Source organism: Vipera ursinii, assembly GCF_947247035.1.
Source record: "Vipera ursinii genome assembly, chromosome: 3".
Classification (NCBI taxonomy): domain Eukaryota; kingdom Metazoa; phylum Chordata; class Lepidosauria; order Squamata; family Viperidae; genus Vipera; species Vipera ursinii.
The window spans coordinates 158297296-158320987 of record NC_139516.1 but is presented as its reverse complement, the minus strand read 5'-3'; positions in this window follow the sequence as shown (position 1 = coordinate 158320987).

Genomic DNA, 23692 nt, shown 5'->3' with positions numbered 1-23692 from the left:
CTGCATTACAATATCTCTTCTTCCAGTACTGACTATAAGTAATTGCTAGACAACATGAAGCACCTTCTTATTTGGTTCTGCTTTCCAGCACAGATACTGTGAATAATTCTGCCTGTTCATGGAATGAAATGTAATTATTTCCCTTACAGCATCTCTAGAAAAATCAATAGCTACAACATCAGCAAATGATCTGAAGAAACTCAGGTAGCTCGGTAGAGGTGTAGTTCTCAGAAAAGATAGGAAGATGCTCCGTTGGGACACTGTTTATCTCCCTGGATTTTACAGGCAGCAATAATAAACAAATATGTTTTCTCTTTCCTTGCAGTATTGTGAACCAACAATGGCCCTTCATCCAGAAAAAAAATAGAAAAGAGAAAGAGAAACAAAATCAAATGCTAAATGTTAAAATTGTAGACTTGTAAGGATCTTTGCAGTATCTATAATGGAATGCTCAACTACTAACATAAAACCATTTGTCCACAAAAAATTCCAGTCTTTTTGGCCAGTATATGCCTTTGCGATTTCGTTGTTTATTATGGGTGCTAAAACTACCATGGAGGAGGCTTAAACATTCACAAAGAAGTGATGTGGCCAGTGCCCCCCCCAAAAAAAAAATCATGCAGGGCAAACAACACTGAAAACCCCCAAGAGATTCATCCACAGGGATATCACACTGGGAATCTATCTCTACATTTCCAACAAAGGAGGATTTATAGTTATTCATAACTCTCTATTCTACTGCTGAGCAATTCTTATCATTAAGAAATACCTCTCAGTATTTAATTAAAATCCATTTGTCTGTAAGTTCTACCTTTTGCTTCTAATACTTCCCTCTGGAGCAACAGATGAAAAGCCTCAACTATATTCCTCTATGTGATAGCTTTTTAAACATTTGCTATCAATATTCTCTTTAATTTTGTTTTTGATTGATTAAATTAGGAAGTCATTTTTGACTCTGAGCAACTACATAGATCTATTTTCTCCATGGCAATCTATCCCTAACCTGTTCTTTCAAGTCTCCCAATGGTGCAATCATCACCACCATAACTGAGTCCATTCATCGTAGTGCTGGCCATCCTCTTCTCTTCTTTCCTTCCATGTTTTCCAGCATATTAGAGTCTTTTTCTAAATAACTCGTCTTCATAACTGGTCAAAAGTAGAATAATTTAAGCCAAGTCATTTTTGCCTTGAGTGGGAGGCACAAATCAATCTGGTTTCACTGGCTTGTTTTCTTGGCTGTTGATATTCTCAAAAGTCTTCTCCAACACTGTCATTCAAAGACATCAATCCTCTTCCTACTTTACTTCTTTAAAGTCCAATTTTGCTTCCATTGAGAGTCATAGGGAATGCTATGACTTGCACAATTCTGAATGTTTACTAGGCTAACACTGAAGAAATATCTTATGGTGGGGAGAAGTCAGATTCAGGACAAGGGACCATCAGTTTTAAAATGAAGAACAGCCACCTTTTTTTCTGAACTGAATGCTACTTATTAAAACATGCCCTTCCCTTCCCTTTCTTGTTTCTGGATATAATGCAGTACCTCCTGTGTGGCTGTTTAGAAATGGCTAGAATTTATGAAATATTGTTCTTGCCTGGTTCATTAGAAAGAGGAGGAGGAAGAGGAGGTGCAAAGCTTTTATAAATGTTATATGTGTATATAGGCATTGCTTTGCAGAACAGTTTAATCAAGTTATACTATCAAAGCTTCACACAGCTCTCATAAATGTACACATACACAACATTAAGCTGCTGGGCAGCAGTTAAATATATACAGTGTCTCTTGTAAAAAAGTGTAAAAAAAATTCCATTAGATCTGGAATTATGTTAGTCTCCTTTTTCTTGTAACAGATGTTTTACTGTCTATCTCTTGACTTCTTGAATCTCCTAAAATCTTTAGAAAAATTGCTGGGAATTGTGGTACTACAGAAAGAACTATAAACAACACTCATTATCTTAACTTTTTATTTTTTAAAATTATTTCAACCCTCCCAAGGGAATATGTGGTGGTTCTAGTCATAGATACCCGAAAAATAACAATTAAGTGTAACTGTGTGGCTATGCAATATGTAAAATTAAAAGGGAGAATAGAGTTTTAGGTTTAAAATACAGGTAGTCCTCCACTTACAACCACAATTGGGCCAGTCACTGAAAGAAGCAGTTGTTAAGCAAGATGCCACATGACTGTTCTGCTCAACAACTAAAATCCCAGCTCTTCCAGTTCTGATTGTTAAGCAACTGCATGGTTCATTAAGTGCATTTCCATTAAGAGGGCCTGGGCCTCCTGGGAAGAATGGATTGGAGGAGAGGGCCAGGTGTCCCACCACAGCAGGGAGGTCTGATCCTTCTCGCTACCCTACCAGGGAGAATGAGAATTGACCCCACACCAAAAGTTCTGGATGGCACTTAGAAAATCTGCTCATCAACAAAATTTCCATCTGTCAATTACAAAAGGACACCTTGCCCACATATACCACACTGATACATTACAGCATTCTAGGTTCTTGGGAAGAGCCGAATGTGGAAAAAGGCAAACACCAGCTAAGAAACTAGTGGGTTTGACTTTACATGGTTGTAAACAGATAATAATCATATATAAATAGCAGCTCTATAACCTCATTAGTATAACAGGGATTCGTTTACAATATGCACTCACACAGAATACAAGAACATCCAATTATATACAAGGCTGGTAGAACAGGCAATTATATATTTTACAAGTAACCAGCAAATCCAGCTTTTCCAAGATGTTGGCATTGAGGATACCACCTAAGCAAATAATGAAACATTTGCAAATAAAATAATTATATTTAAAAACAAACCCACAAGCTCAATTAATTCCTAGAACTTCACTGTATCTGACCTACTCCCAGCAAAATATCTATTTCAATTATGAGGAAGCAGATGATGATGTTTTACAGTTTCCAGCAATATAAGGCAACAGAATCAATGGTGGAAAATTCAGGAGTTTTAATTCAAGAAAATCTGAACTGCAAAAGATTTCTCATCTCTCCAGTGTAAGGCTGTTACCTTAACAGTTTTATCATGTAAGCAGTCCAGTTCTGGCACTGTCGTCAGCGCTGTGTGTCTCAGAAGGTAATTATAAGAAGCCATAATTTACAAATAGTTTTGCCAACCTGAGAAAGTATATAAACAGTGGGGTTTTTCTTCTTCAGTATTTTGTTCTGGAGATTTCTCTGCTTAGCTAAATTACTGCATAGAATTTTGGGGTGATAGCCAAAACATGAGTGGGAATGCTTATTTACTGATTTTATGGAATAAGATAATGTTTCACAACATTTACCAATATTGCAATATTGCTGAGATAGCTCTTCCTTTCTGCATCCTTGAATCAGCAACATAGTGAAAGAGACCAATGTTATATGCCTTTTCCTAAGTAATTGTTATGTTTTTTTTAAAAAATAGAGCACAATACAAACACATACTAACATTTTTTTTTTACTTTTGCAACAATGCCTACTTGGAAATTTGGAAATTAAAATACCCTCTTTTATCTTTATATTGTGGCTATAAAGTCATATACTAGTAATTTTTTTGTGAATGAAAGCAAATATATATGGCCCAGGACAATGTTGCAGTATTATGCATAGAATAGCCCAAAGCACACATTCTGATACAGAGAAGTTCTTTGAGGATGGGCTCCAGCATGAGTCTGAAAGCTCAGAAGACTAAATCTCTGGTCCCAGTGACCATCTCATATTGGATCCTAAAACTTTGTTCCCATAAACTTTAACTAAGCAAAACAGTCCATCATAGGGCAACAATTTTGAACCAAGAACTTCACATGGGCTAACTTAGAGAATGCATCTAAAATCCAGAACCAGTCTCTCCTATGCAGGGCTTTTTTTCTCATAGAACGCTCAGAATGGAGTTCCGGCACCTTTTTTGGATGGAACCTTGTAGGGTAGGCAAGGCGGGTTGTATGACGTCTGTGAGTTCTGGCACCTTTTTCTTTTACAAAAAAAGCACTGCTCTTATGTAATTAAAATTTGGCAGACTTTTTAAAAACATTTTCTGACATAATTCAAAATGTCAAAAAACATTCTCTGTGTTGCTGTTTGACTGTGCTACACAACTCAACATACAGTAGGTTATTTTCAATGAATTTACATCTCTGAATGCATCCCTAATTTTCCAGTGAAGGCAGTACATTAGACGTTCTATCATTGCTGAAGGCTTTGAGGAATCTGATAAGGGAATATCTCTGAAATAATAACATAAGGAATCACAGGTTGTCCAGTTCATCTATAAAACTGCCAGGATCAAACTGCTGATGCAATGTGTCTGAAAATTCAGGTCCCTGTCAGACACAAAGTCTGGTCTTCACTGGCTGTTAGCACAGAAGTATTATCCTTGCCCCCAAATAAAAATGAATCTGAAGTGCTTGCACAATATTTCAACTACAGCATGTGCCAGAAACTGTATGCACACAAAGGTATTAAATTATCTGGAGATTCACAAAGGAAGACAATAGTGTGGATGCAGTACAGGGTCTAACAAAGACCGAGGCCTTTAGTAGTTTGAACAACTTTATTTTTATTTAAGTAAAGATCTGCTTTTCTTACTTTCTCCCTTCAAAGAAGTGGGCAATGTTTACAGGGGTGGGGTGTAGAGGTTTACTGTAAGAAGTACAAATAACGAGCAAATGCCAGTAAAAATGTCCTTCACTTAAGTGTTTATTGTAGGTTGAGATTTTCCATCAGTGGAAAGTGGAGATAGATGTGTTAGAAAGGATTAGAAGTCAGGGCAGTGATTCATAAAAAAACAGATACCTTTCCAGTAGAGAACAGTTAACCTTTACAGTTAAAAGGAGAAGGAGGGAAATCAGGAGAAATGTAGAAAGAAAAGCCAAATGCTTTTTTATAGACAGTTGGAACAAGGAATCTGTATATTAACTGGAGGGAAAGCACAATGTAAACTCTGTCAGGAATGTATATTATTGAAAGCAAAGTATCCATTCATTAACATTTTTGACATATTTCTCTGAAATAGCCACCAGATGTTTTATAAACATAGGGATGAAATAGCAAAAATACTTTCCTGTAATTTAGTAGGGTTTTCAGAACTGCACTACAAAAATTGGAAGAAAAAAATAGAAAAATCAACTGTTAGATAAGGTAAGAAATAATGAATTAAAAAGTAGTCTTTGGCTTACGATCGCAAATGACCTCAAAATTTCTTTTGCTAAGCAAGGCAGTTGATAAATGAATCATACTCCATTTTATGACCTTTTTGCCAGGGTCGTTGGTTGAATCACTACTGGTGTTAAAAATGAATCCTGCAGTCATTAAGTCAATTTGGCTTCCCTCATTGACTTTGCTTGTCTGAAGCTCCCTAGAAAGATTGCAAATAACAAATAACAGTGACCCAGGGACACTGCAACCATCATAAATACATAACAGTTACCAAGCACCTGAAGTGAGGATATTGCAACGGTCATAAGTGCGAGTACCATTGTAATCTTGAATGGACATTAAACGAATGGTTGTAAATTGAGGCCTGCCTGTACCTTACATTTCTTTCTCTCATAAGCAACCTTCTTACCATTCCTGTTTTGAGGCACTGTAATCCTCCAATAATAATTTCTAGGCAACTAAATTTGAAACTACATTATTAGTAACTGATTGATTGATTGATTGATTGATTGATTGATTATATGCCATTAAGTTATTTCTGACTCTAGAGATCATGTAGGTAGATTTTTTTCCATTGTGATCTATCCCTAACCTGGTCTTTCAAGTCTCTTAACAGTACACTTAGTGCCACTATAACTCCACCTTGTTGCTGGATGTCCTCTTCTCTTGTCTTCCATCTTTCCCAGGACTAGGACCTTTTCCAGAGAATTGGCTCTTCTGTTTGTTCCTTTACAAGTTGATAGTTGATTCGAAAAAGTGGAAGCTATCCATCACTTTAGTATCTTCATTATCCTGGTCCGTCAAACAGTCAGCCAAATATTCAGATTGGATTTGGCATTTTTTTCAACCTATCGAGTCCTTCCCAAGGTCCTGGGGTGGGCAGATATGGATGCTTGATGGTGTTACAGATATTGTCTCAGGATGTAAGCTGTTGTGAGTACAGCTGCCTTTTGCAATTAATATTATTAGGAATGTGATGCTTAAAATTCAAAATATTCTTTACATTTGCAGAACAGATAGGCAGCAGAACGAAAAGCAAGGATCTGGCTACCTGTTCCAAAGGATGAATACTAAGATGTTGGGATCACTTTCCAAAAGTATTCCAATATTCCCAACATATCATTATTTCAAAGATAGTTATAAGTGACTTATAACAAGAATTGGAGTTTGCATTAACACCAGACTGACTTTTTTCTAAGATATTTATATATCTATCTATATCTATATCTATCTATATATCTATATCTATATCTATATCTATCTATCTATCTATCTATATGTAATTTTTTTTTAAATTGCTAACAAAGAATTAAGGGAGACTGATATGCATTTCAAACTTATTAGTTTTCATCAGTCAGCCATACCCTTCTGAGATTCGAACCTGGGCTGATTGCACATTAGGCAGTTGTTTTCACCTCTAAGCCACAGGCTCTCTCTTGCTTTGTTAGCTGAGAAGCAAGGGGAGATACAGTATGTGTCAAATGCTTGTTAACTATTTTAGATTACCTTGCTAGGCCCCAAACATGGGACAAATCTTTATTTCCTGTGTCAGCCTAACCTGAAGGCCATCGACAGGCAGTAGTCACACCGGTGACAGCTCATATTTATGTATTTTTTTTTAATCTCAGAAGGGTATGGCTGACTGATGAAAACTGATAAGTTTGAAATGCATATCAGTCTCCCTTAATTCTTTGTTAGCAATTTAAAAAAAATACACAAATATGAGCTGTCACTAATGTGGCTAAATGGCTTCCTATTTTTGGTGCTTCAAATATCCTGGAGAATTTCAAGGGGGCTTTTGTAATATAGTCCTAGAGATCAGATATGAAGACAAAGGGAACAATTTTGGGAGGGCACAGCAGACAGAAGTTGGGAGTATTTTCAGGCAACCAGATCTCTTTGTCCACCACAACCCTTTTGAGATGAAAAAAGATCAAAAGTTTGTCCTCTTGGCTTTCTGAGACTTGGTCTCAGATATCAGCTATGTGGACATTAAAAACCAGGAGCCATTAAAGGAATAATGAAGCTAGTCTCGATCATCTTTCAATATTGTCAGATATTTTTCTCCTTGCCATAATTTCCTGCTTTGCTTATAACATCCATTTTAATAATCCATTTTAATAATCTTAAGAAGGTTTTAATTAGAAAGTTTACAATTCAACATACTGTATAAAATCACTGGTCTAGATCTCCCTCAGCAAGAAATAATATATAATTTTATTAATCAACAAAATACTAGTTATTAATTTTCCAATATTGAGTTCTACATCAGCAATTTGCATATTATTCATATAATTAAGGTAGTCTGAATATGATTTATGGAAAAATACAAATTGTGGACCTTATTGTGAAAACAATCTGCAGCGTCATTTTTGTAATAATGGCGTGAAAATAAAACATGTGGTTGATTCATTTTTACACAGATATAGGTTCAGTACAAACATTATAGTGCTTCGAGAAGAGCCCACTTAGTGCTCCAAAATATTTGGAAAAATAAATATGGATCAGCTCTGGGGACAAATGTTGAAATGCATTTCCCTAAACACCAGAACAGAACTGAAGATGTAGCGGAATTCTTGGAAAGAGCCATTTCTCTTAGAACTTCAAAGACCAGAGTAGCATTGGTAGCAAAGAGCTAAAGTAGAATTCTATTACTTTGAGCTTATGTGTGTCATGAGGAGGTAGAAAATACAGTACAGTATATGGTATTCACTCTTTCAGTATATTGTCCATGATGGAAAGTTCAGATAGTCTCCTACTTTTTCTGTTCCACCAGAAAGCTTCACAACACTGAGGTAAGTCTACCAACAATTTGAAAGAGACAATGGAAGAAGGAGATCTTTTTTTATGCACAGCCCAGCTGAGAAGAGAAACTTGTGTTAATTATATGTGTGTGTCTTGGAGTTGTTATACCATTTTGAAGCCTTCAGCAATTTGTATTTTACCACAGAAAACAGCATACACAGAATACAGGTTATAATACTCTAAACAAACTAGAACACATGCTGATAAATTATAATGGAGAATATTTTGTTGGTGGAGATTTTGAAATGATTATTAATATATTAACAGCTGTTAAAATGTCAACATTCTGTACTAAAATACTTATCTTCTTTTCAGCCTGTGTTCATGGCTCTAACAATATTATTTAATCTGATATATTATGACTGAATTTTTGGAAAATAAAATGTATGAAAAACAGTTCATTAGAAAATGATATATTTTCATTAGTTTTTGGAATAATCAGTTTGAAGATGATATACAGTATGTATCTTATCATCATTTATGACAAGATAAGAAATCTTTTTTTCTGTATTTCTATTACTTTGCTACTAAATATGTAAATGTATATTTAATGGGTTTATATTAAACAAATATAAGAAATATGAGAACTTCACTCTGCCTTCTTAAAGTGTGCATCAGATAAATATTCTTGTTTGCAGTATTTGCCTCAACTGTTCCAAATTTTTGTATTTTAATATAGCAAAATAGCAATGAAAATCTAAATGAGAAAGTTTTCTTCTCCCCTTTTGTAAGATAAGATAAGATAAGCTTTATTGTCATTTTTTTACTGTGGGCACAACAGCACACATTAAAAATGAAATTTAGTTGCCCGCTCTCAAAGTGAAACGCATACATGACACACACCTAAACATACTATATACAACATATGTATAGACCCACACCCTTACATATGCATAACAAATAAATATTAAATATTAAATACCCACCTCAGCTAACCACTCAAGAAAGCAGAACTCTTGAAACAGGCATTGTCTCAAAAGGAAACTTTTATTAGGGGTTAGTGACAGTAGAGAAGTCAAGGCGAGATCTGGGGAAAAAATCCCGCTTAAACAGTATAGTTAAACTGGCAATATTCCTCCTCCCACCAGAGTCATAATGTCCATTTGAAATCCAGTCAACCCACAGGTGGCATGATGTGTGGGTAACTGGCACAGTTGGTGAGCATCTCAAGGTCTTCTCCAGTTTTGTTTCTCTGTAATCGTCTCCCTGATAAGGGAGACACATTCCTTTCTCAAGTGGACAGAGGTGGGAGAAGAAAAGTAGAAAGTGAAAGTTATTCCAAGTGAAAGCAAATATCCCCCCTCCCCCCAGCAGAATGGCAGGCCCCAAATTAAGGCACAGGAGGATAGATATGATAGGGAAACAAAGGGATTTGGGGACCTGACAGCTAGCTTTTATCCTGCTTAATCTTTTGTTACTTTGGTTAGTGGTCTGCTTATTAATTTCATTTGCTCTAGTAATTTTTAATCAGTTTACCCCCTTAAATTCATTCCTTATGTGTATTCTAATCTTAATTTAATTGTCCATTTGCCAATTTAATTTATTATAGTTTACTCCATTGATTGTATACTTAAGAAATGCTTGATTCTTCTGCCCCTAAAAAATTGGGCGTTGTCTATGTTTTTCTAATAAACAGTATGAAATTTAATAGCGGATTTATAGACAAGCCATATTTTATCCAACAAAGGTGTTTCTACCTTCTTGTATCTTTTTAATTTAAAACATACAATTTTTTCTAATATTTGTGCTCAGGAAAACCACTACCTGTCATTCAAATAAAATACAGATCGGCAAATCTGCAGTTCCATTTTCTAATTCCAATATAAATATTTGAGGGCTAGAAGAGTTTATCGTAGAAATGGAGGGTTGGGGGAAGATTTATTTTACCTAAATATTGTGATCTTTACTGGCCTCATTTGCTACTTTTTAAATAATTGTTTTAAAGTGTTGTATTTAAACTATGACAAAATATAAGCACACATCTGGTATGACTTACTAATGATACCAGGATTTGGTCATGAATATTTAACATCAAAGTTCAATATGTTCTAATCAAGAATTTACCCTGAATAATGAGAAATCTCATTGGGATGAAAGAACAGTACCCATTTGCTAAAATGACCAGAACTGTGGCAAACCTATTTAGGGCCTCTGTGATCATGTGATCAAATTTTCACCCCTTTTAAACAAGTATTGTAGCACACACAAAAAGTGATAATCTTTAATTGTATGCTCATGCCCATCTTCTTAATATTTTTGACATGCTCCTTCCTACACACCCGACACACCTGTCCCAAATTATCATGATGAACAACAAAAAAAGTACATTGATATTAAACCCCATGTCTATATAAATCAATTTTCCAGACTGACAGTTCCTATAAATCAGTTATTTCCTGCAGAGATACTAGCAGAATCACCTAGAAATACCTAATTGGTCCATCTGAAATTCCTTTCCTAACAATTATTTCCACTCTGTGGCCCCTTTTCTTGGCAAAACTGTTTTTTATCTTCAAATAACTGTCAGAGGATGTTTTTTTACTTTGCTATGAAGTCCTAAGAAACCTCAATAGACATAACTGATAAACTATCCTTATTAAAGATTCTTGTTCCTGATAAGTTGACTTAGTTAAGTCTATGTCTCATTTTTATTTTTTCAAGAAACATAACTTAATGATAACTTCTGGCTTTGCTCTGCTTAATTTGCCTAATAAATTTACTGAACTGTAAACCAGAATTGATTTAGTCATTTTGTCTAGCTTTTTGTCTTACCATATGCCAGAAGTCTAGCTACATTTTATTCCACATTTAAAAAAAAGTAATGAAAGGTAAGCTTAGAAAAAAAAAACATTATCCACCTTAAAGCCTAGAAAATTATTTATCTGAGCTGCTTATTATTATTATTATTATTATTATTATTATTATTATTATTATTATTATTATTATTATTATTCCTCTTCTTCCCCTTCCTCTTCTTCTTCTCCTTCTCCATCTCATCGTCATCTTTGCCACTGTTATTATTGATCATCGCACAGTCAGCCAGATGTTCAGACTGGATTTGGCATTTTTGCCTACCTATCAAGTCCTTACCAAGGACCTGGGATAGGCAGATGTGGATGTTTAATGGTATTACAGATATCGTTGCAGAATGGAAGCAGTTCCTAGTAAGGCCACCTTTTGCAATTGACTGATGGCAAATTTGTCTTTTTATTGTTGTTATTATTATTGTTGTTGTTATTCACATGAAAGGTTATCATGTGTATCTATGAACTCTTTAACAAAGAAAAATTGTCCTACCTCCTACCTCAAGAGGTTAGAAGTTTGGATGCTTCTTTGCCAAACAGATAGCAGAAAACTAAAGAAATACAAGTGTGTTGGGAGAGTTGGATATAAACTTCTTATTTTAAAATGAAATGGCCAGCTACATTTTCCTTTAGCTTGAAAGGTTTCTAAAATATTTATTTGAGAGAACTTTATCCATTTTCATTCCTGAACCAGCACCCTCATATCCATCTTCCACCATTTTAATTGTTTTTACCATCACCTAACAAGCTCTCTTTTGATCTGCCAATACAAATTTGACTACCATTATTGTTTTGTGCACAAATCACGTTCTGTTCTTCACCAACTCATTTGACATCCTGTACTGTTCTACACTTCTTTGGGAAAAATCTCAATTTAATTTCTCTACTTTCTAAATAATGAATTTTCTATAATATGAACAATACAGATATTATTATAAGATATCTCAAACTTTTTGCAGTAGTAACACATTTTGCTACATTCTTTGATTAGCAGAAAATATTGCTTTTTCCAAAACTGATAAATCACACATTTCTGATGATTCTTTGACATGTGGAATAATATTGCTTTTCTGCAAAAAAGAGATTTTCATTTTATTAGAATGGTGCCTGGAGGGCAACTCCCAAATCCTTTGACTGCCTTCTTACCCAACTCACTTTATGCTTGCCACTGCGGGCAAGAAAATCCTTCTCATTAAAAATAATAATAATAATAACTTCCTGACTCTGTTATTATAGAAAAGTTAGATAGGAATAACAGGTCTTTAATGTCTAGTGTTTGTTATCATTTCACTGAAAATATTAAGGCCATTATAAGAACTTTGTTGTAGAGCATCCGATGTCAATAATGAAGAAATGCAGGATGAGGTGGAATGAAAACAGTAGAATTGCAGATCAGAAATTAGACAATATAATTAAAAAGGAGTCAAATAAAATAATTGAAGTAACGATTCTCCAAGCCATCTTAAATTTCATGCAAAGATCTTTATGTTGTTTTCTTTAGAATGTTAGTTATGCTGGGAATTAACACTGAATTTGAAGTAGCTATTATAACCAGAGGCTATAAAGCTAGTATACTTTTCAGCTTAATGTCCTTCGTATGGTTCAATGAGTGTATTTCATTTTATTGTCAGATTTTAAAAACTGTCTCTAAGTATATCTAAGGAGGCCATGAACTAATTTGTGTTAACATAACAATAATTCTAGTGCTCATCCAGGGGAACAGTTTATATTTTAATAACTCTGTAATTGTTAAACTTGAAATTATATTGGCTCTGACTTCTCTCTTCCAGTGTTCAAATACTTTCATTAATAAGAACTACAAGATGAGCAGAATTTTGATTTAATATATATGAAGCATGACCTGTAGATTGATTCCTAAGTTAGATCAGTGCTTCTATTTGCATTACGATTTTCTCTTTACCTTTCAGCAGAACCATTATTAGCAGAAGAAAAAAAAAACAGATAACAGAACAATTCAGGACAATATGGCTTTCTTGATTTAAAAAGCCTTTAGTAAACTTACTGCCCTAATTGGTTGAACACATTAGCTACATTCTACCCACTTTTACGGCAGAAAACCAGTTGTCAAGGCAGTGATTCCAATTTAGCTAGGAAAATGTAGGGTAGTAAACAGAGCAGTAGAATTAGGCAGAATTAAAGATTGACAGAAATAATCATTAATTAATAAACCACCCTGGAACATGACCTTAAGCTTTCTTTTTGAATCAGAATAGTAGAACAGGGATGAATGAATGTGTCAATTTCAGTTAAGCTCCATTTCTCCTATTCCAGCCTTAGATCTGATTCATTCTCTTCCTTACCTGTTTAAAAACAAAAGGTGAACAAGAAATCCAAATGCATTCTGCTGTGCCTTTATTTACTACGTATTCATTTTAAATTACATCCCACCTTTATTTGTACAAAGGCAGCATACCAAGTACCCTTTTGGTAGAATGTTGCCTAATGTGTATGTTTCGTAAGCCATTTCCCCAAATATCTTGTGTTTTCTTCAGATAATTGCCACTAGTCTACAACTTTTCCGAATATCTCTCCAACACCCCACGTTTATGTCTTTTCATCATGAAACCTCACAAAAATTGGAGAACATAGAATTATGTAGAGAATTGAAGCTTAGTATGCATATGACAGAAATGGATGACCTCAGTCAAATTCCAGAGGTTCCATCCTGAAAACCAGTTCAGACCTTTAGGAAATAGCTATGTACCTGCTGCTTGGGATAGGGAGAAAAAGGTATCAAGGAGAGAGAGAGAGAGAGAGAGAGAGAGAGAGAGAGAGAGAGAGAGAGAGAGAGAGAGAGAGAGAGAGAGAGAGAGAGAGAGAGAGAGAGAGAGAGAGAGAAATGCTGACCAGAGAAAGAGCAAGATATTTTGATCCACATCTTGCTTTAGCCCAACCTATTATATATTTTCTAACAGAGTTAGAGGACATGTAGCCCTAATTGAAAAAAAACATTGTCGCTTATCCCCATTATTATATAAATAGATTGTGAGGGGAACATCAGGCACCTGCCTTTCTTTTTCCTCTCTGTTTCCTTTCTCATCTCAACTTCAAGTAAAGAAGCAAAATAATTGCATCACATCCAATTCCCTGCCACCATCAGATGGCAAAACCAAACATCACCCACTGTCCTTTTTCTTCAGATTTTCAATGCCTCCATTCCTTTTCCTTCCACATCCCTGGGATATCTTCTTTATCAGACTTCCTGACATTCTGCTACTGGGGGGAAGATTTCAAACAAAAGAACCCTGTAAACCTTGGGATACTCTTCTAGTGTGAGAGTTGATTTCCATAGTAAGGGTATTTTTTTATTAAAGCCTCATCAAAGATACTATATATTCCTGAATGACAAAATACCATTAGAACTGTCATATATTCTTGATACTGAATCTCTAGAGTTATTTAATTGGTTATTGATTGGCTAATTTTGTCCCATAGTATTTGATTGCCACAGAGAGGGACCACAGATTTTTTATTCTCCACATGAGAATTTATTTTTTATGTGATATTATTATTGTGATTGTTCATAAAGTCAGCCAGATGTTTAGACTGGATCTGGCATTTTTACCCATCTACTGAGTTCTTCTCAGGACCTGGGATAGGCAGATGTGGAAATCTGTTGGTGTTACTGTAGATGTATCATTGCAGGCTGCAAATTGTTTAAAGTAAAGCTGCCTTTTGCAATTCACTGATGGTGAATTTGTCAACGCTGGTGACATTCAAGTGGTATTCCAGATGTTTTAGGATAGCACCCTTTGTGGCTTTCTTTTGCCACAGTTGTTGTACTTCTATTTACAGGTCTTTGTATTTTGAGATTTTTTCCCCCAGTTCTTTGTCTTCTATTCTGCTGTCTCCAGGTATTATCATGTCAGACACTACCCAGACTTTTTTTTGTCTTTCTTATTGATAATGGATAAATCTGAAGTGTTATGTGTTTGTCTGAATTGTAAGTCCCTTTAGCATCTTAGCACTTTAGCATCTTCATTTTCCATTATTTTATTTAGTGGTCCCACCAGTTCTGCTTCTGAAAAATGTATTTCTTGCAGATATTTCAATGCACCACTGTTGCTATTTTATCATGTCATTCTTTGTAGTCAATCTGTGATCTTCTTGCAACTAGTTAGTCCACTGTTTCTTCAGCTTCTTTGCTCTCTGTTGCTGCTTCTTAATTCTGGCTTTGTATGCATTTGTTCTTAAGGCTTAGACTTGGACAGCCAGAATAATAATAATAATAATAATAATAATAATAATAATAATAATAATAATAATAATAATAATAATTCACAGTCAGCCATTATTATTATTATTATTATTATTATTATTATTATTATTATTATTATTATTATTATTATTCACAGTCAGCCAGATGGTTAGACTGGATTTAGCATTTATAATTAATATATACACAACAATGTGAAAGCATAGCTGCCAGTTCTTTAGCTGGTGTTAGCCTTCATACCCATCAAGTTCTTTCCAAGAACCTAGAATTCTGTAATGTATTGGCAAGCAATGTGGTTTATTATTTAATATTGAAAATCAGCACCACTACCCATCCGTTGAAGGATGAATAAATGACACAGAGCCAGAAATATTTGGCTATTATTAAGAATGTGTAGAATCATTCAAGGTGTAGTTCAAACTTAAAATTAAATGGCAGAATTCCATTTAATTTTGTATTACAAGATTCAGTTTCAACCAATTTATGATGAAAGATTTAACTAGCTATTATGGGGGAAAAAACATTAGAATGCTTGCAAATGATTCATCCCCCCCCCCAAAAAAAAAGCTATTGAAAAGGAAATAATAGGTACTGTTGATCCTTAAAAAGCAGTAACCCTGTAAAATTTCTGATACTTCAAGAATATCCGTGAATCTTTTTTAAGGCAAAGAGAAATGCAAGGTCAAGGAGAACACAAGGCTCAATAGCCTCCAAACAATACAGGAAAGGCCCTATGGAGGCATTGTGCCGAATCAGTGTGAAAAGTGAGTTATTCCAATGTAAAAATAATTATGTTCTTAAAAGGTTTGAAAATCCATTCACTAAAAAACAAACTCTAATACCTTCTGACCATTGGTTGGTTTTTTTTTTTAAGCTGGCAGGCTAGTGGGCCTATATCAGTGACAGAATTGTTCTCTCCTGTGCTAAACAACTTATTGTATATAAAATAAGGCTATTCCCATTTGGAATTAATTCAGGACATGTTTCAGATTGCTCAAGCACTGCAGGTCTCTGGTATTTATTGAAAAGCAGCTTGATTTTTTTATTTTCTATTTTTTTTTGTCAGACTTCCATGTGAATTTGAAAAAAAATGATGTCAGGGCTTTAAGACATCCACTGGTTAAAGCTAAAGTGAAGCTTTTGGTGAAGGCATCTTTTTGAAAGCCTTTTGTTAAAGCATGCTCATTCAAACACTATAATGCCGTAGACGGTTTTAAAAACATCTATGAAATACAAGGAATATCAGCCTAACAGCAAGCACACCACCCCGGACCCTCTCATGAAATTCATAAATAGGAATCTCTTTTCTTCCTCCCCCTCATTTCTTTCTAAATTAATCTACCTATACGAACTCTATTGGAAGAGTGAGAGATAAAAAGAACAGTGTTCCCCCAAGCAATTTAATAGACAAGTGCGTAATAGTGATGAAGCTCGTGTCAGTATCAGCCTACCATACAATTTTGTCAATATAGTGAAGGAAAGCTTCACTAAAGTGAGATTTCATGAACAAATCTCTCTGATGCAAATTGAAGCACTGATTTGATGCTTTGAATCAATTCTAAGATAATGTCATTCAAAATGGGTTGGGTTTTATGGTCATTTTTAATATCTGTATTTACTGTTTTTAGTCGGGCATATGTTTAATTTTCTTTTAACTTTTGTATTTTTGTATTTTTTATATATTTGCCCTGTTCACCGCCCTGAGTCCTTCGGGAGAAGGGCGGTATATAAATAAAATTATTATTATTATTATTATTATTATTGTTATTATTATTATTATTATTATTATTATTATTATTATTATTATTATTATTATTATTATTATTAAAATATGCTTCACTGAAAATCCCCTCAAACTATATCTATTGAAAATGTTGCAGAATCCTAATGTCTCTACTGTTTTAGATTTGGACAATTATACCTAAGCTCTTAAGTATTTCCAAAACTCTGTCTAGGGGTTATGAGTCTGATTATGCTAAGCAGAAATCCCCATCAATTAAGCGAACGCTGCACAGAGTAAGCTACCTGCAACAAAACTGTGTGCATTTTTTTACAGTAGGTATTTGACTGTAATTTCCAATTAATTTTATGTATAGCCTGCAATAGTAGAATAAATGAAGGCTCTTGTGGTATTAAGTTATTTCTTGTAATACAAGCTGTTTGAGTGTTGGAATTGCAACCAGACCTAATATGCAGCAAATCAAATCAGGTTGCTTTGGATGGCAGTATTTATTAGATAGATGAAAGAAAGAATTATTATATGAATAGTTCACTAAGAGCTTTAAAGCAGACATGCCTTAATGTTCAAAAGAATTAATGGGTTGGAGAGGATTTGGTGCTCAGGCTAAAAATGTCTTGTCACCACAACTCCCCACCCCCTGCATTTCAGTTAGATTTCTATAGAATTTCCCTTTCCTTAGCTGGTTGTCCAGATTTTTTTCACACTGTATGGAGTTTCTTCTCCAAATGCTTCTGCCAAGTAGTAGTAGTAGTAGTAGTAGTAGTAAAAACAACAACAACAACAACAATAATAATAATAATAATAATAATAATAATAATAATAATAATAATAATAATAATAATAATAATAATAGTTGGAAGGGACCTTGGAGGTCATCTAGTCAACCCCCTGCTCAGGCAGGAAACCCTATACCATTTCAGACAAATGGCTGTCCATTCTCTTCTAAAAAAACTTCCAGTGTTGGAGCATTCACCGCTTCTGGAGGCAGGTTGTTCCACTGATTAATTGTTCTAACTGTCAGGAAGTTTCTCCTGAGTTCTAGGCTGCTTCTCTCCTTGATTAGTTTCCATCCGTTGTTTCTTGTCGTGCCTTTGGGCGCTTTGGATAATAACTTGACTCCCTCTTCTTTGTGGCAGCCCCTGAGATATTGGAACACTGTTATGTCCCCCCTCATCCTTCTGTTCATTAAAGTAGACATACCCAATTCCAGCAGCCATTCCTTATATGTTTTAGCCTCTAGTCCCCCAATCATCTTTGTTGTTCTTCTCTGTACTCTTTCCAGAGTCTCAACATCTTTTTTACATTGTGGTGACCAAAACTGGATGCAGTATTCCAAGTGTGGCCTTACCAAGGCATTGTAAAGTGGTATTAATACTTCACGTGATCTTGATACTATCCCTGTGTTAGTGCAGCCTAACACTGTGTTGGCTTTTTTGGCAGCTGCAGCACACCGCTGGCTCATATTTAAGTGATTGTCCACTAGGACTCCGAGATCCCTCTCACAGTTACTACTACTACTACTACTAGTAGTAGTAGTAGTAGTAGTGAAGCAATGGAGGTGGCTTCAAGTTAGAGTTACCTTTTCTGGACTGCATAATTCCAGACAATGCTTAGGTGGCAACAAAGATACTGTACTTGTTTGTCCTTTCTGGATTACTGTTCACTGGGGGGGGGGAAATGCCTGCTGCTCTTCTAGATACTGGCAAAAACATTCATATAATGTTATATCAAACAAGATGCTAAGAACACATTCTATATCTTTTATATCTTTCCTGACTGATTGATTTCCTGCTTACTAACAATTGTGTGCCATCAGCTTCCTCCTGCCAGCCTCTTATTCCTTTTTTTTATTCTCACTGTTTAGTTTAAAACAAACAAACAAGCAAGCAGACATAAAACAGTTCTTAGAAGCATTTAATGTTTTAAAACATATCACAGTCCACCCAAAGAATTGTAGCAATTTTGGAAATTAGAAGAAAATTGAATAAACCCATCATGCAAACATTGTTCAAGCTGCCTCCACATACATTGGTATGGAATCATTCTCTTTTGTTTTGGATGAGTGGATGAAAAGACAGGGTCCCTGCCTTGTTTTTGCCTTTTCATCACAGTATGGAAAATCCATTTTTTTATAAAAAAGCCAAAAAAAGGACAATCTTTAGGCATTGATTGATATATTGTCCTATCAGTTTGGAGTTTGGAGGAAGAATTATACTTGTTTCCATTTCAGGAGTTGAGGGAATATGTATACTTACTCCATATACTCACCCATTCTTCTATAATTGTAATGGTCTGAGGCAGGGGTCCCCAACCCCTAGTCCCTGTATCAGCACCGGTCTGCAGCATGCCAGCAAGCTGGCTGCACAAACAAGCAAAGCTCCATCCTCGGGATGCAGGCAGTATTCAAAACCACACCCCCTCTGGTCCACAGAAAAACCTTTTTCTATGGCACCAGTCCCTGGTGCCCAAAAGGTTAAGGACCTCTGGTCTAAGGGAATGACCTTAGGAAGAGTCACAGGCTATACAATAGTTATGAAAAAGTGATCTCAGCCACAGAAGGAAGCAACTCAGAGGGGAACTTTTGAGAAATGTAAAAGTAAAGGAGGAGACAAGTGCTTTCAGACCTGTAATATTTTGTCATTGCAAGTATAATAAAGGTATGTTAGTACTCATGATTTGTTTCTATCAAAGAGCTGACAGCCGTGTACATAAATGAGTTACAGAACATGCATGCATGGAATCACAGATGTCTTTTGTGGACAATTTAAGGCCATAGCAAATAAAGGTTGTTGCATTAAGTGCCCACCTACTGTACTCTCTCGCACATGGTCCATGAGAGATGCTTCTGTCTTTCACACAAACTCTGAAAACTCTGTTTCAGGAAGTGCATGGTTATTTCTACTTTGAGGATGAACTTTTACAACCTTTACAAAACATGATGAATTCTATTCTACAGGGAGGAAAGAGGCCACTTGGAAAGAAGCCAGTACAGCATTAATATTAAAGAGAGACAAGACGTACCTCAACAAGAAACTACAAATCAAGATCATTATTGAATAATGATTACAAGTTGTTTAAATGATTTTAGCTGAAAGACTGAAGATAATTTTGCAAGAATTTATTTATGAGGATCACTGTGGATTTTTTAAAAACCTAAAAGACAGTTGAAGGATAATGTTAGAACAGTGCTGAGCATTTTGCTGGAGCAACATAGTGAAAAACAGGCAACATTGATCTTTTTAGATGCAGAGGAAGCTTTGGACAAGTTGATCTGGAATTTTCTGTTTAAGGTTTGGGAAAATATGAATTTTGGAGAGAATTTTACAAAATGATGTTTGTTTATACTTTACAGACAGCACTAATATGGATAGGGAGGAACAGGCTTCGGCTCAGCCCTGACAAGACTGAGTGGCTGTGCGTGCCGGCATCTCGGGAAATTCAGATTATTCCACCTCTTACTATGGGGGGTGAGTTATTACCCCCGTAGATAGGGCTCACAACTTGGGGGTCCTCCTAGATTCACAGCTCTCCTTAGAAGATCATATAGGAGCTGTGACTAGGGGGGCCTTCACCCAGGTTCGCCTGGTGTGCCAGCTGCGGCCCTATCTGGACCAGGATGCCTTGCGTACGGTCACTCATGTACTCGTGACCTCTCATTTAGACTACTGCAATGCTCTCTACATGGGGCTGCCCTTGAGGACCACTTGGAGGCTTCAGCTGGTGCAAAATTCAGCCGCGCGAGTTGTGTTGGGGGTCTCATGATACTACCATGTTACACCTCTGCTCCGTGAGCTGCATTGGCTGCCAGTTGCCCTCCGGGTGAGATTCAAGGTGCTGGTGATGACCTATAAAGCCCTACATAGCATGGGTCCGGATTACCTATGGCAACACCTGCTGCCGGTGTCAACCTCCCTCCGTCCAGTGCGCTCCCACAGAGAGGGCCTCCTCAGGGTGCCACCGGTCAGAGAATGTCGACTGGTGACCCCCAGGGGGAGGGCGTTCTCTGTGGGCGTGCCAGACCTGTGGAACCGCTTACCGGTTGAGCTCCGGATGGCCCCCGACCTTCGCTCCTTCCGACGTGATCTAAAAACTTATTTATTTGAACAAGCCGGCCTGGTCTGATGGGTTTGGGGTCTGGGGTTTTACATGGATTTTAACCAATGTACTACATTGGGCATAATTATTTAATGTTTTTTAACTTTTGTATTTCGTACAAAAGAAGAGGAGGGGGTGAGGCCCCAGGTAGGGGTTGAGCTCTCCGTGGCCGCCTGAGCTGAGAGTTTGGGCGGCTGAAGGATTGAGCCCCCCCCGAAGCCTGGGTTGCTCCAAGCTGAGCAGCGTCTCTGCTCCATGATTTTTGGAGCAGAGCCAGGCGTTAGCAACCACCCCTGCCAAAAGGAAATACTTTTGAGTATCAAGATGCAGGCAGAGCGGTACAGGAGGTCAAGGTGATGTGGACTTTTAGCTTTACTCTCTAGCTCAATGGATTTTATAGCTTTAAAGTGAAAGTGCGCAATAAGTGAAAGTGGGGAAAGATGGCGGCCAAGACTTCTAAAGCTCTTCGGAGTGCGGGGTCTTCCCCGGTGCAACAGACCTTGTTGCAAGCTTTGCTTCCTCCTGCACTTCCTCTGGCACTGACGCTTAAGGATTTACAAGATGCCCTTGAAAAGCATTCACGGTTAATGTCTGATATGATGGATGAAAAGTTGAAAAAGCTGGAGGAGAAATTGGAGAAGAAGATGGAAGAGAAGTTTAGAGCAATGAGGGTAGACATGTTGTCTATGATTGAAAGTGTAGCTGAATGTGTGCAACAGCTGGGTGAAAAAGTGGAGGATCTCAGTCAAAAGAACTCTATATTAGAAGCAAAGGTATTAGAGAATGAAAATATAAGGGACAAAATGGACAGAGAATTGAGCCTTGTTCAGTACCAACAGATGCAGTATGCTATTAGAATTAGGGGTTTAAAGGAGAATTTTAAAGAAGATTTAAAGCAGCTGATCTCTCAGGCTTTGGAACCGGTATTGGGCCAGCCAGCATCTGAAATTGAGGGAAGTATGGATAAAATTTTTCATGTAAATTCATGGATTGCAAGACAGAGGAAGTTACCCAGAGATGTGGTGGTCTATTTTACAAAGAGAGTAATTAGAGATGAAGTCATTCAAGCTGCTTATGATACTAAATTGGTAGTTGCTGAGCAAGAAGTTTTGGTTTTAAAAGAGATTCCTCCAAAGATTTTAAGGAGAAGGAAAGATTTTGCATTTCTTGTACAGGAACTTAAGAAATGTGATGTCAAGTTTAGATGGGAGATTCCAGTTGGACTGGTGGTGATGCACGAAGGTAAAAGACATCGTCTGGTTACTGTGGCCCAGGCACGTGATTTTTATAGCAATGTGTTAAAAGCAACCCCCCTATCACTTCTGGAAGCTGCAAAGGGATATGGCGAGGGAAAGCCTCAAGATGTTGCAGATAGACAGACAGAGGAGAACAGTGCTGGAGGGGATCAAGTTACAGCCTCATCGGTTGCTGCTGGAGAGCAGAGGATGACGCGTGCCGCCCTAAGACGAGCGAGACGAGAGCAAGAGCAAGATAAGCAGAAAGTTATGGAACCTCCAAAGCGTACTTATAGTGAAGCTGTGGGAAGGGTGCGGTCCAAAGAAGATACAGGGGTCATTTCAGACGTGCTCCAAAAGCTTTGGAGCGTCAAGATTGGTGACTAAATCTCTAATTTAGAATGTCAATGGATTAAATTCATCATAGAGGAGAAAGAAAGTTTTTCAATATTTAAAACGATTTAAGACTGATGCTATTTGTTTGCAAGAAACGTATATTAGGTTATGGACTAAAAGTATTTATTGAATTTAAGATTGGGTACGCAAGTTCCTAATCAATAACAAGTTGATTTTTCTTAACTTACTACATATAAAGGTTACCTAATTGGATTATAATTTTTTTAAATTTTTTATTTTATTTTCATTGGAGATTGGAATGGTGTCCTAGACGTATAGATGGATGATCTGGAACTGTGAGACATTTGGTGTGATATATGAAAGAACTATTTTTGATCATAGTTCAGTTTGGTTGGAGATTAATAAGGTTAATAGAGATAGGCGCTTTTGGCGCGTAATTGAGAATTTGTTTAGAATTTAGAGAAATGTGGGAGAATGTAAATAGTAGATGATTTTTTTTTTTGAAATTAATATGAATAAGGATTGGGATTAAGAAATTTTATTTAGCATTTGAGTAAAGCTCCTTTTCTGTTTTCTTTTTTTTTCTTATCTGTAATAGTAATATTGTTTGTAATCATTTTACATGAGCTAGAGGGTGATAGAATTTATAGTTTATTATTGGATAACATAGGGGTGTTTACCTTTGTTTTTCGATTTTATACCCTGTATTTAGCTCTGGGAAGTCGGGGGGGAGGAGGGAATGGGGGAGAGGGATAGGGAGGGTTAGATAGGGGTGGGGGAGGGGGGATTAAAGTTAAAATGTACTGTAAAACTTTTTAAATAAAAAAAAAGAGATGACAAGACTAAAGATCGACATCTTAGGTATCAGCGAACTAAAATGGACAGGAATGGTTGAATTTAATTCAGATGACCATCAGGTATACTACTGCGGGCAAGAATCCCTCAGAAGAAATGGAGTAGCCTTCATAGTCAATAAAAAAGTAGGAAAAGCAATACTGGGATACAATCCTCAAAATGACAGAATGATCTCAGTTCGAATCCAAGGCAAACCATTCAATATCACAGTAGTCCAAGTCTATGCCCCAACCACCGGTGCTGAAGAGGATGAAATTGACCGGTTCTATGAAGCTCTACAGCACCTTATAGAACTAACACCCAAAAATGATGTCCTTATCATCATGGGGGATTGGAATGCTAAAGTAGGAAGCCAAAAGATAATTGGAATAACAGGCAAGTTTGGCCTTGGAGTACAAAATGAAGCA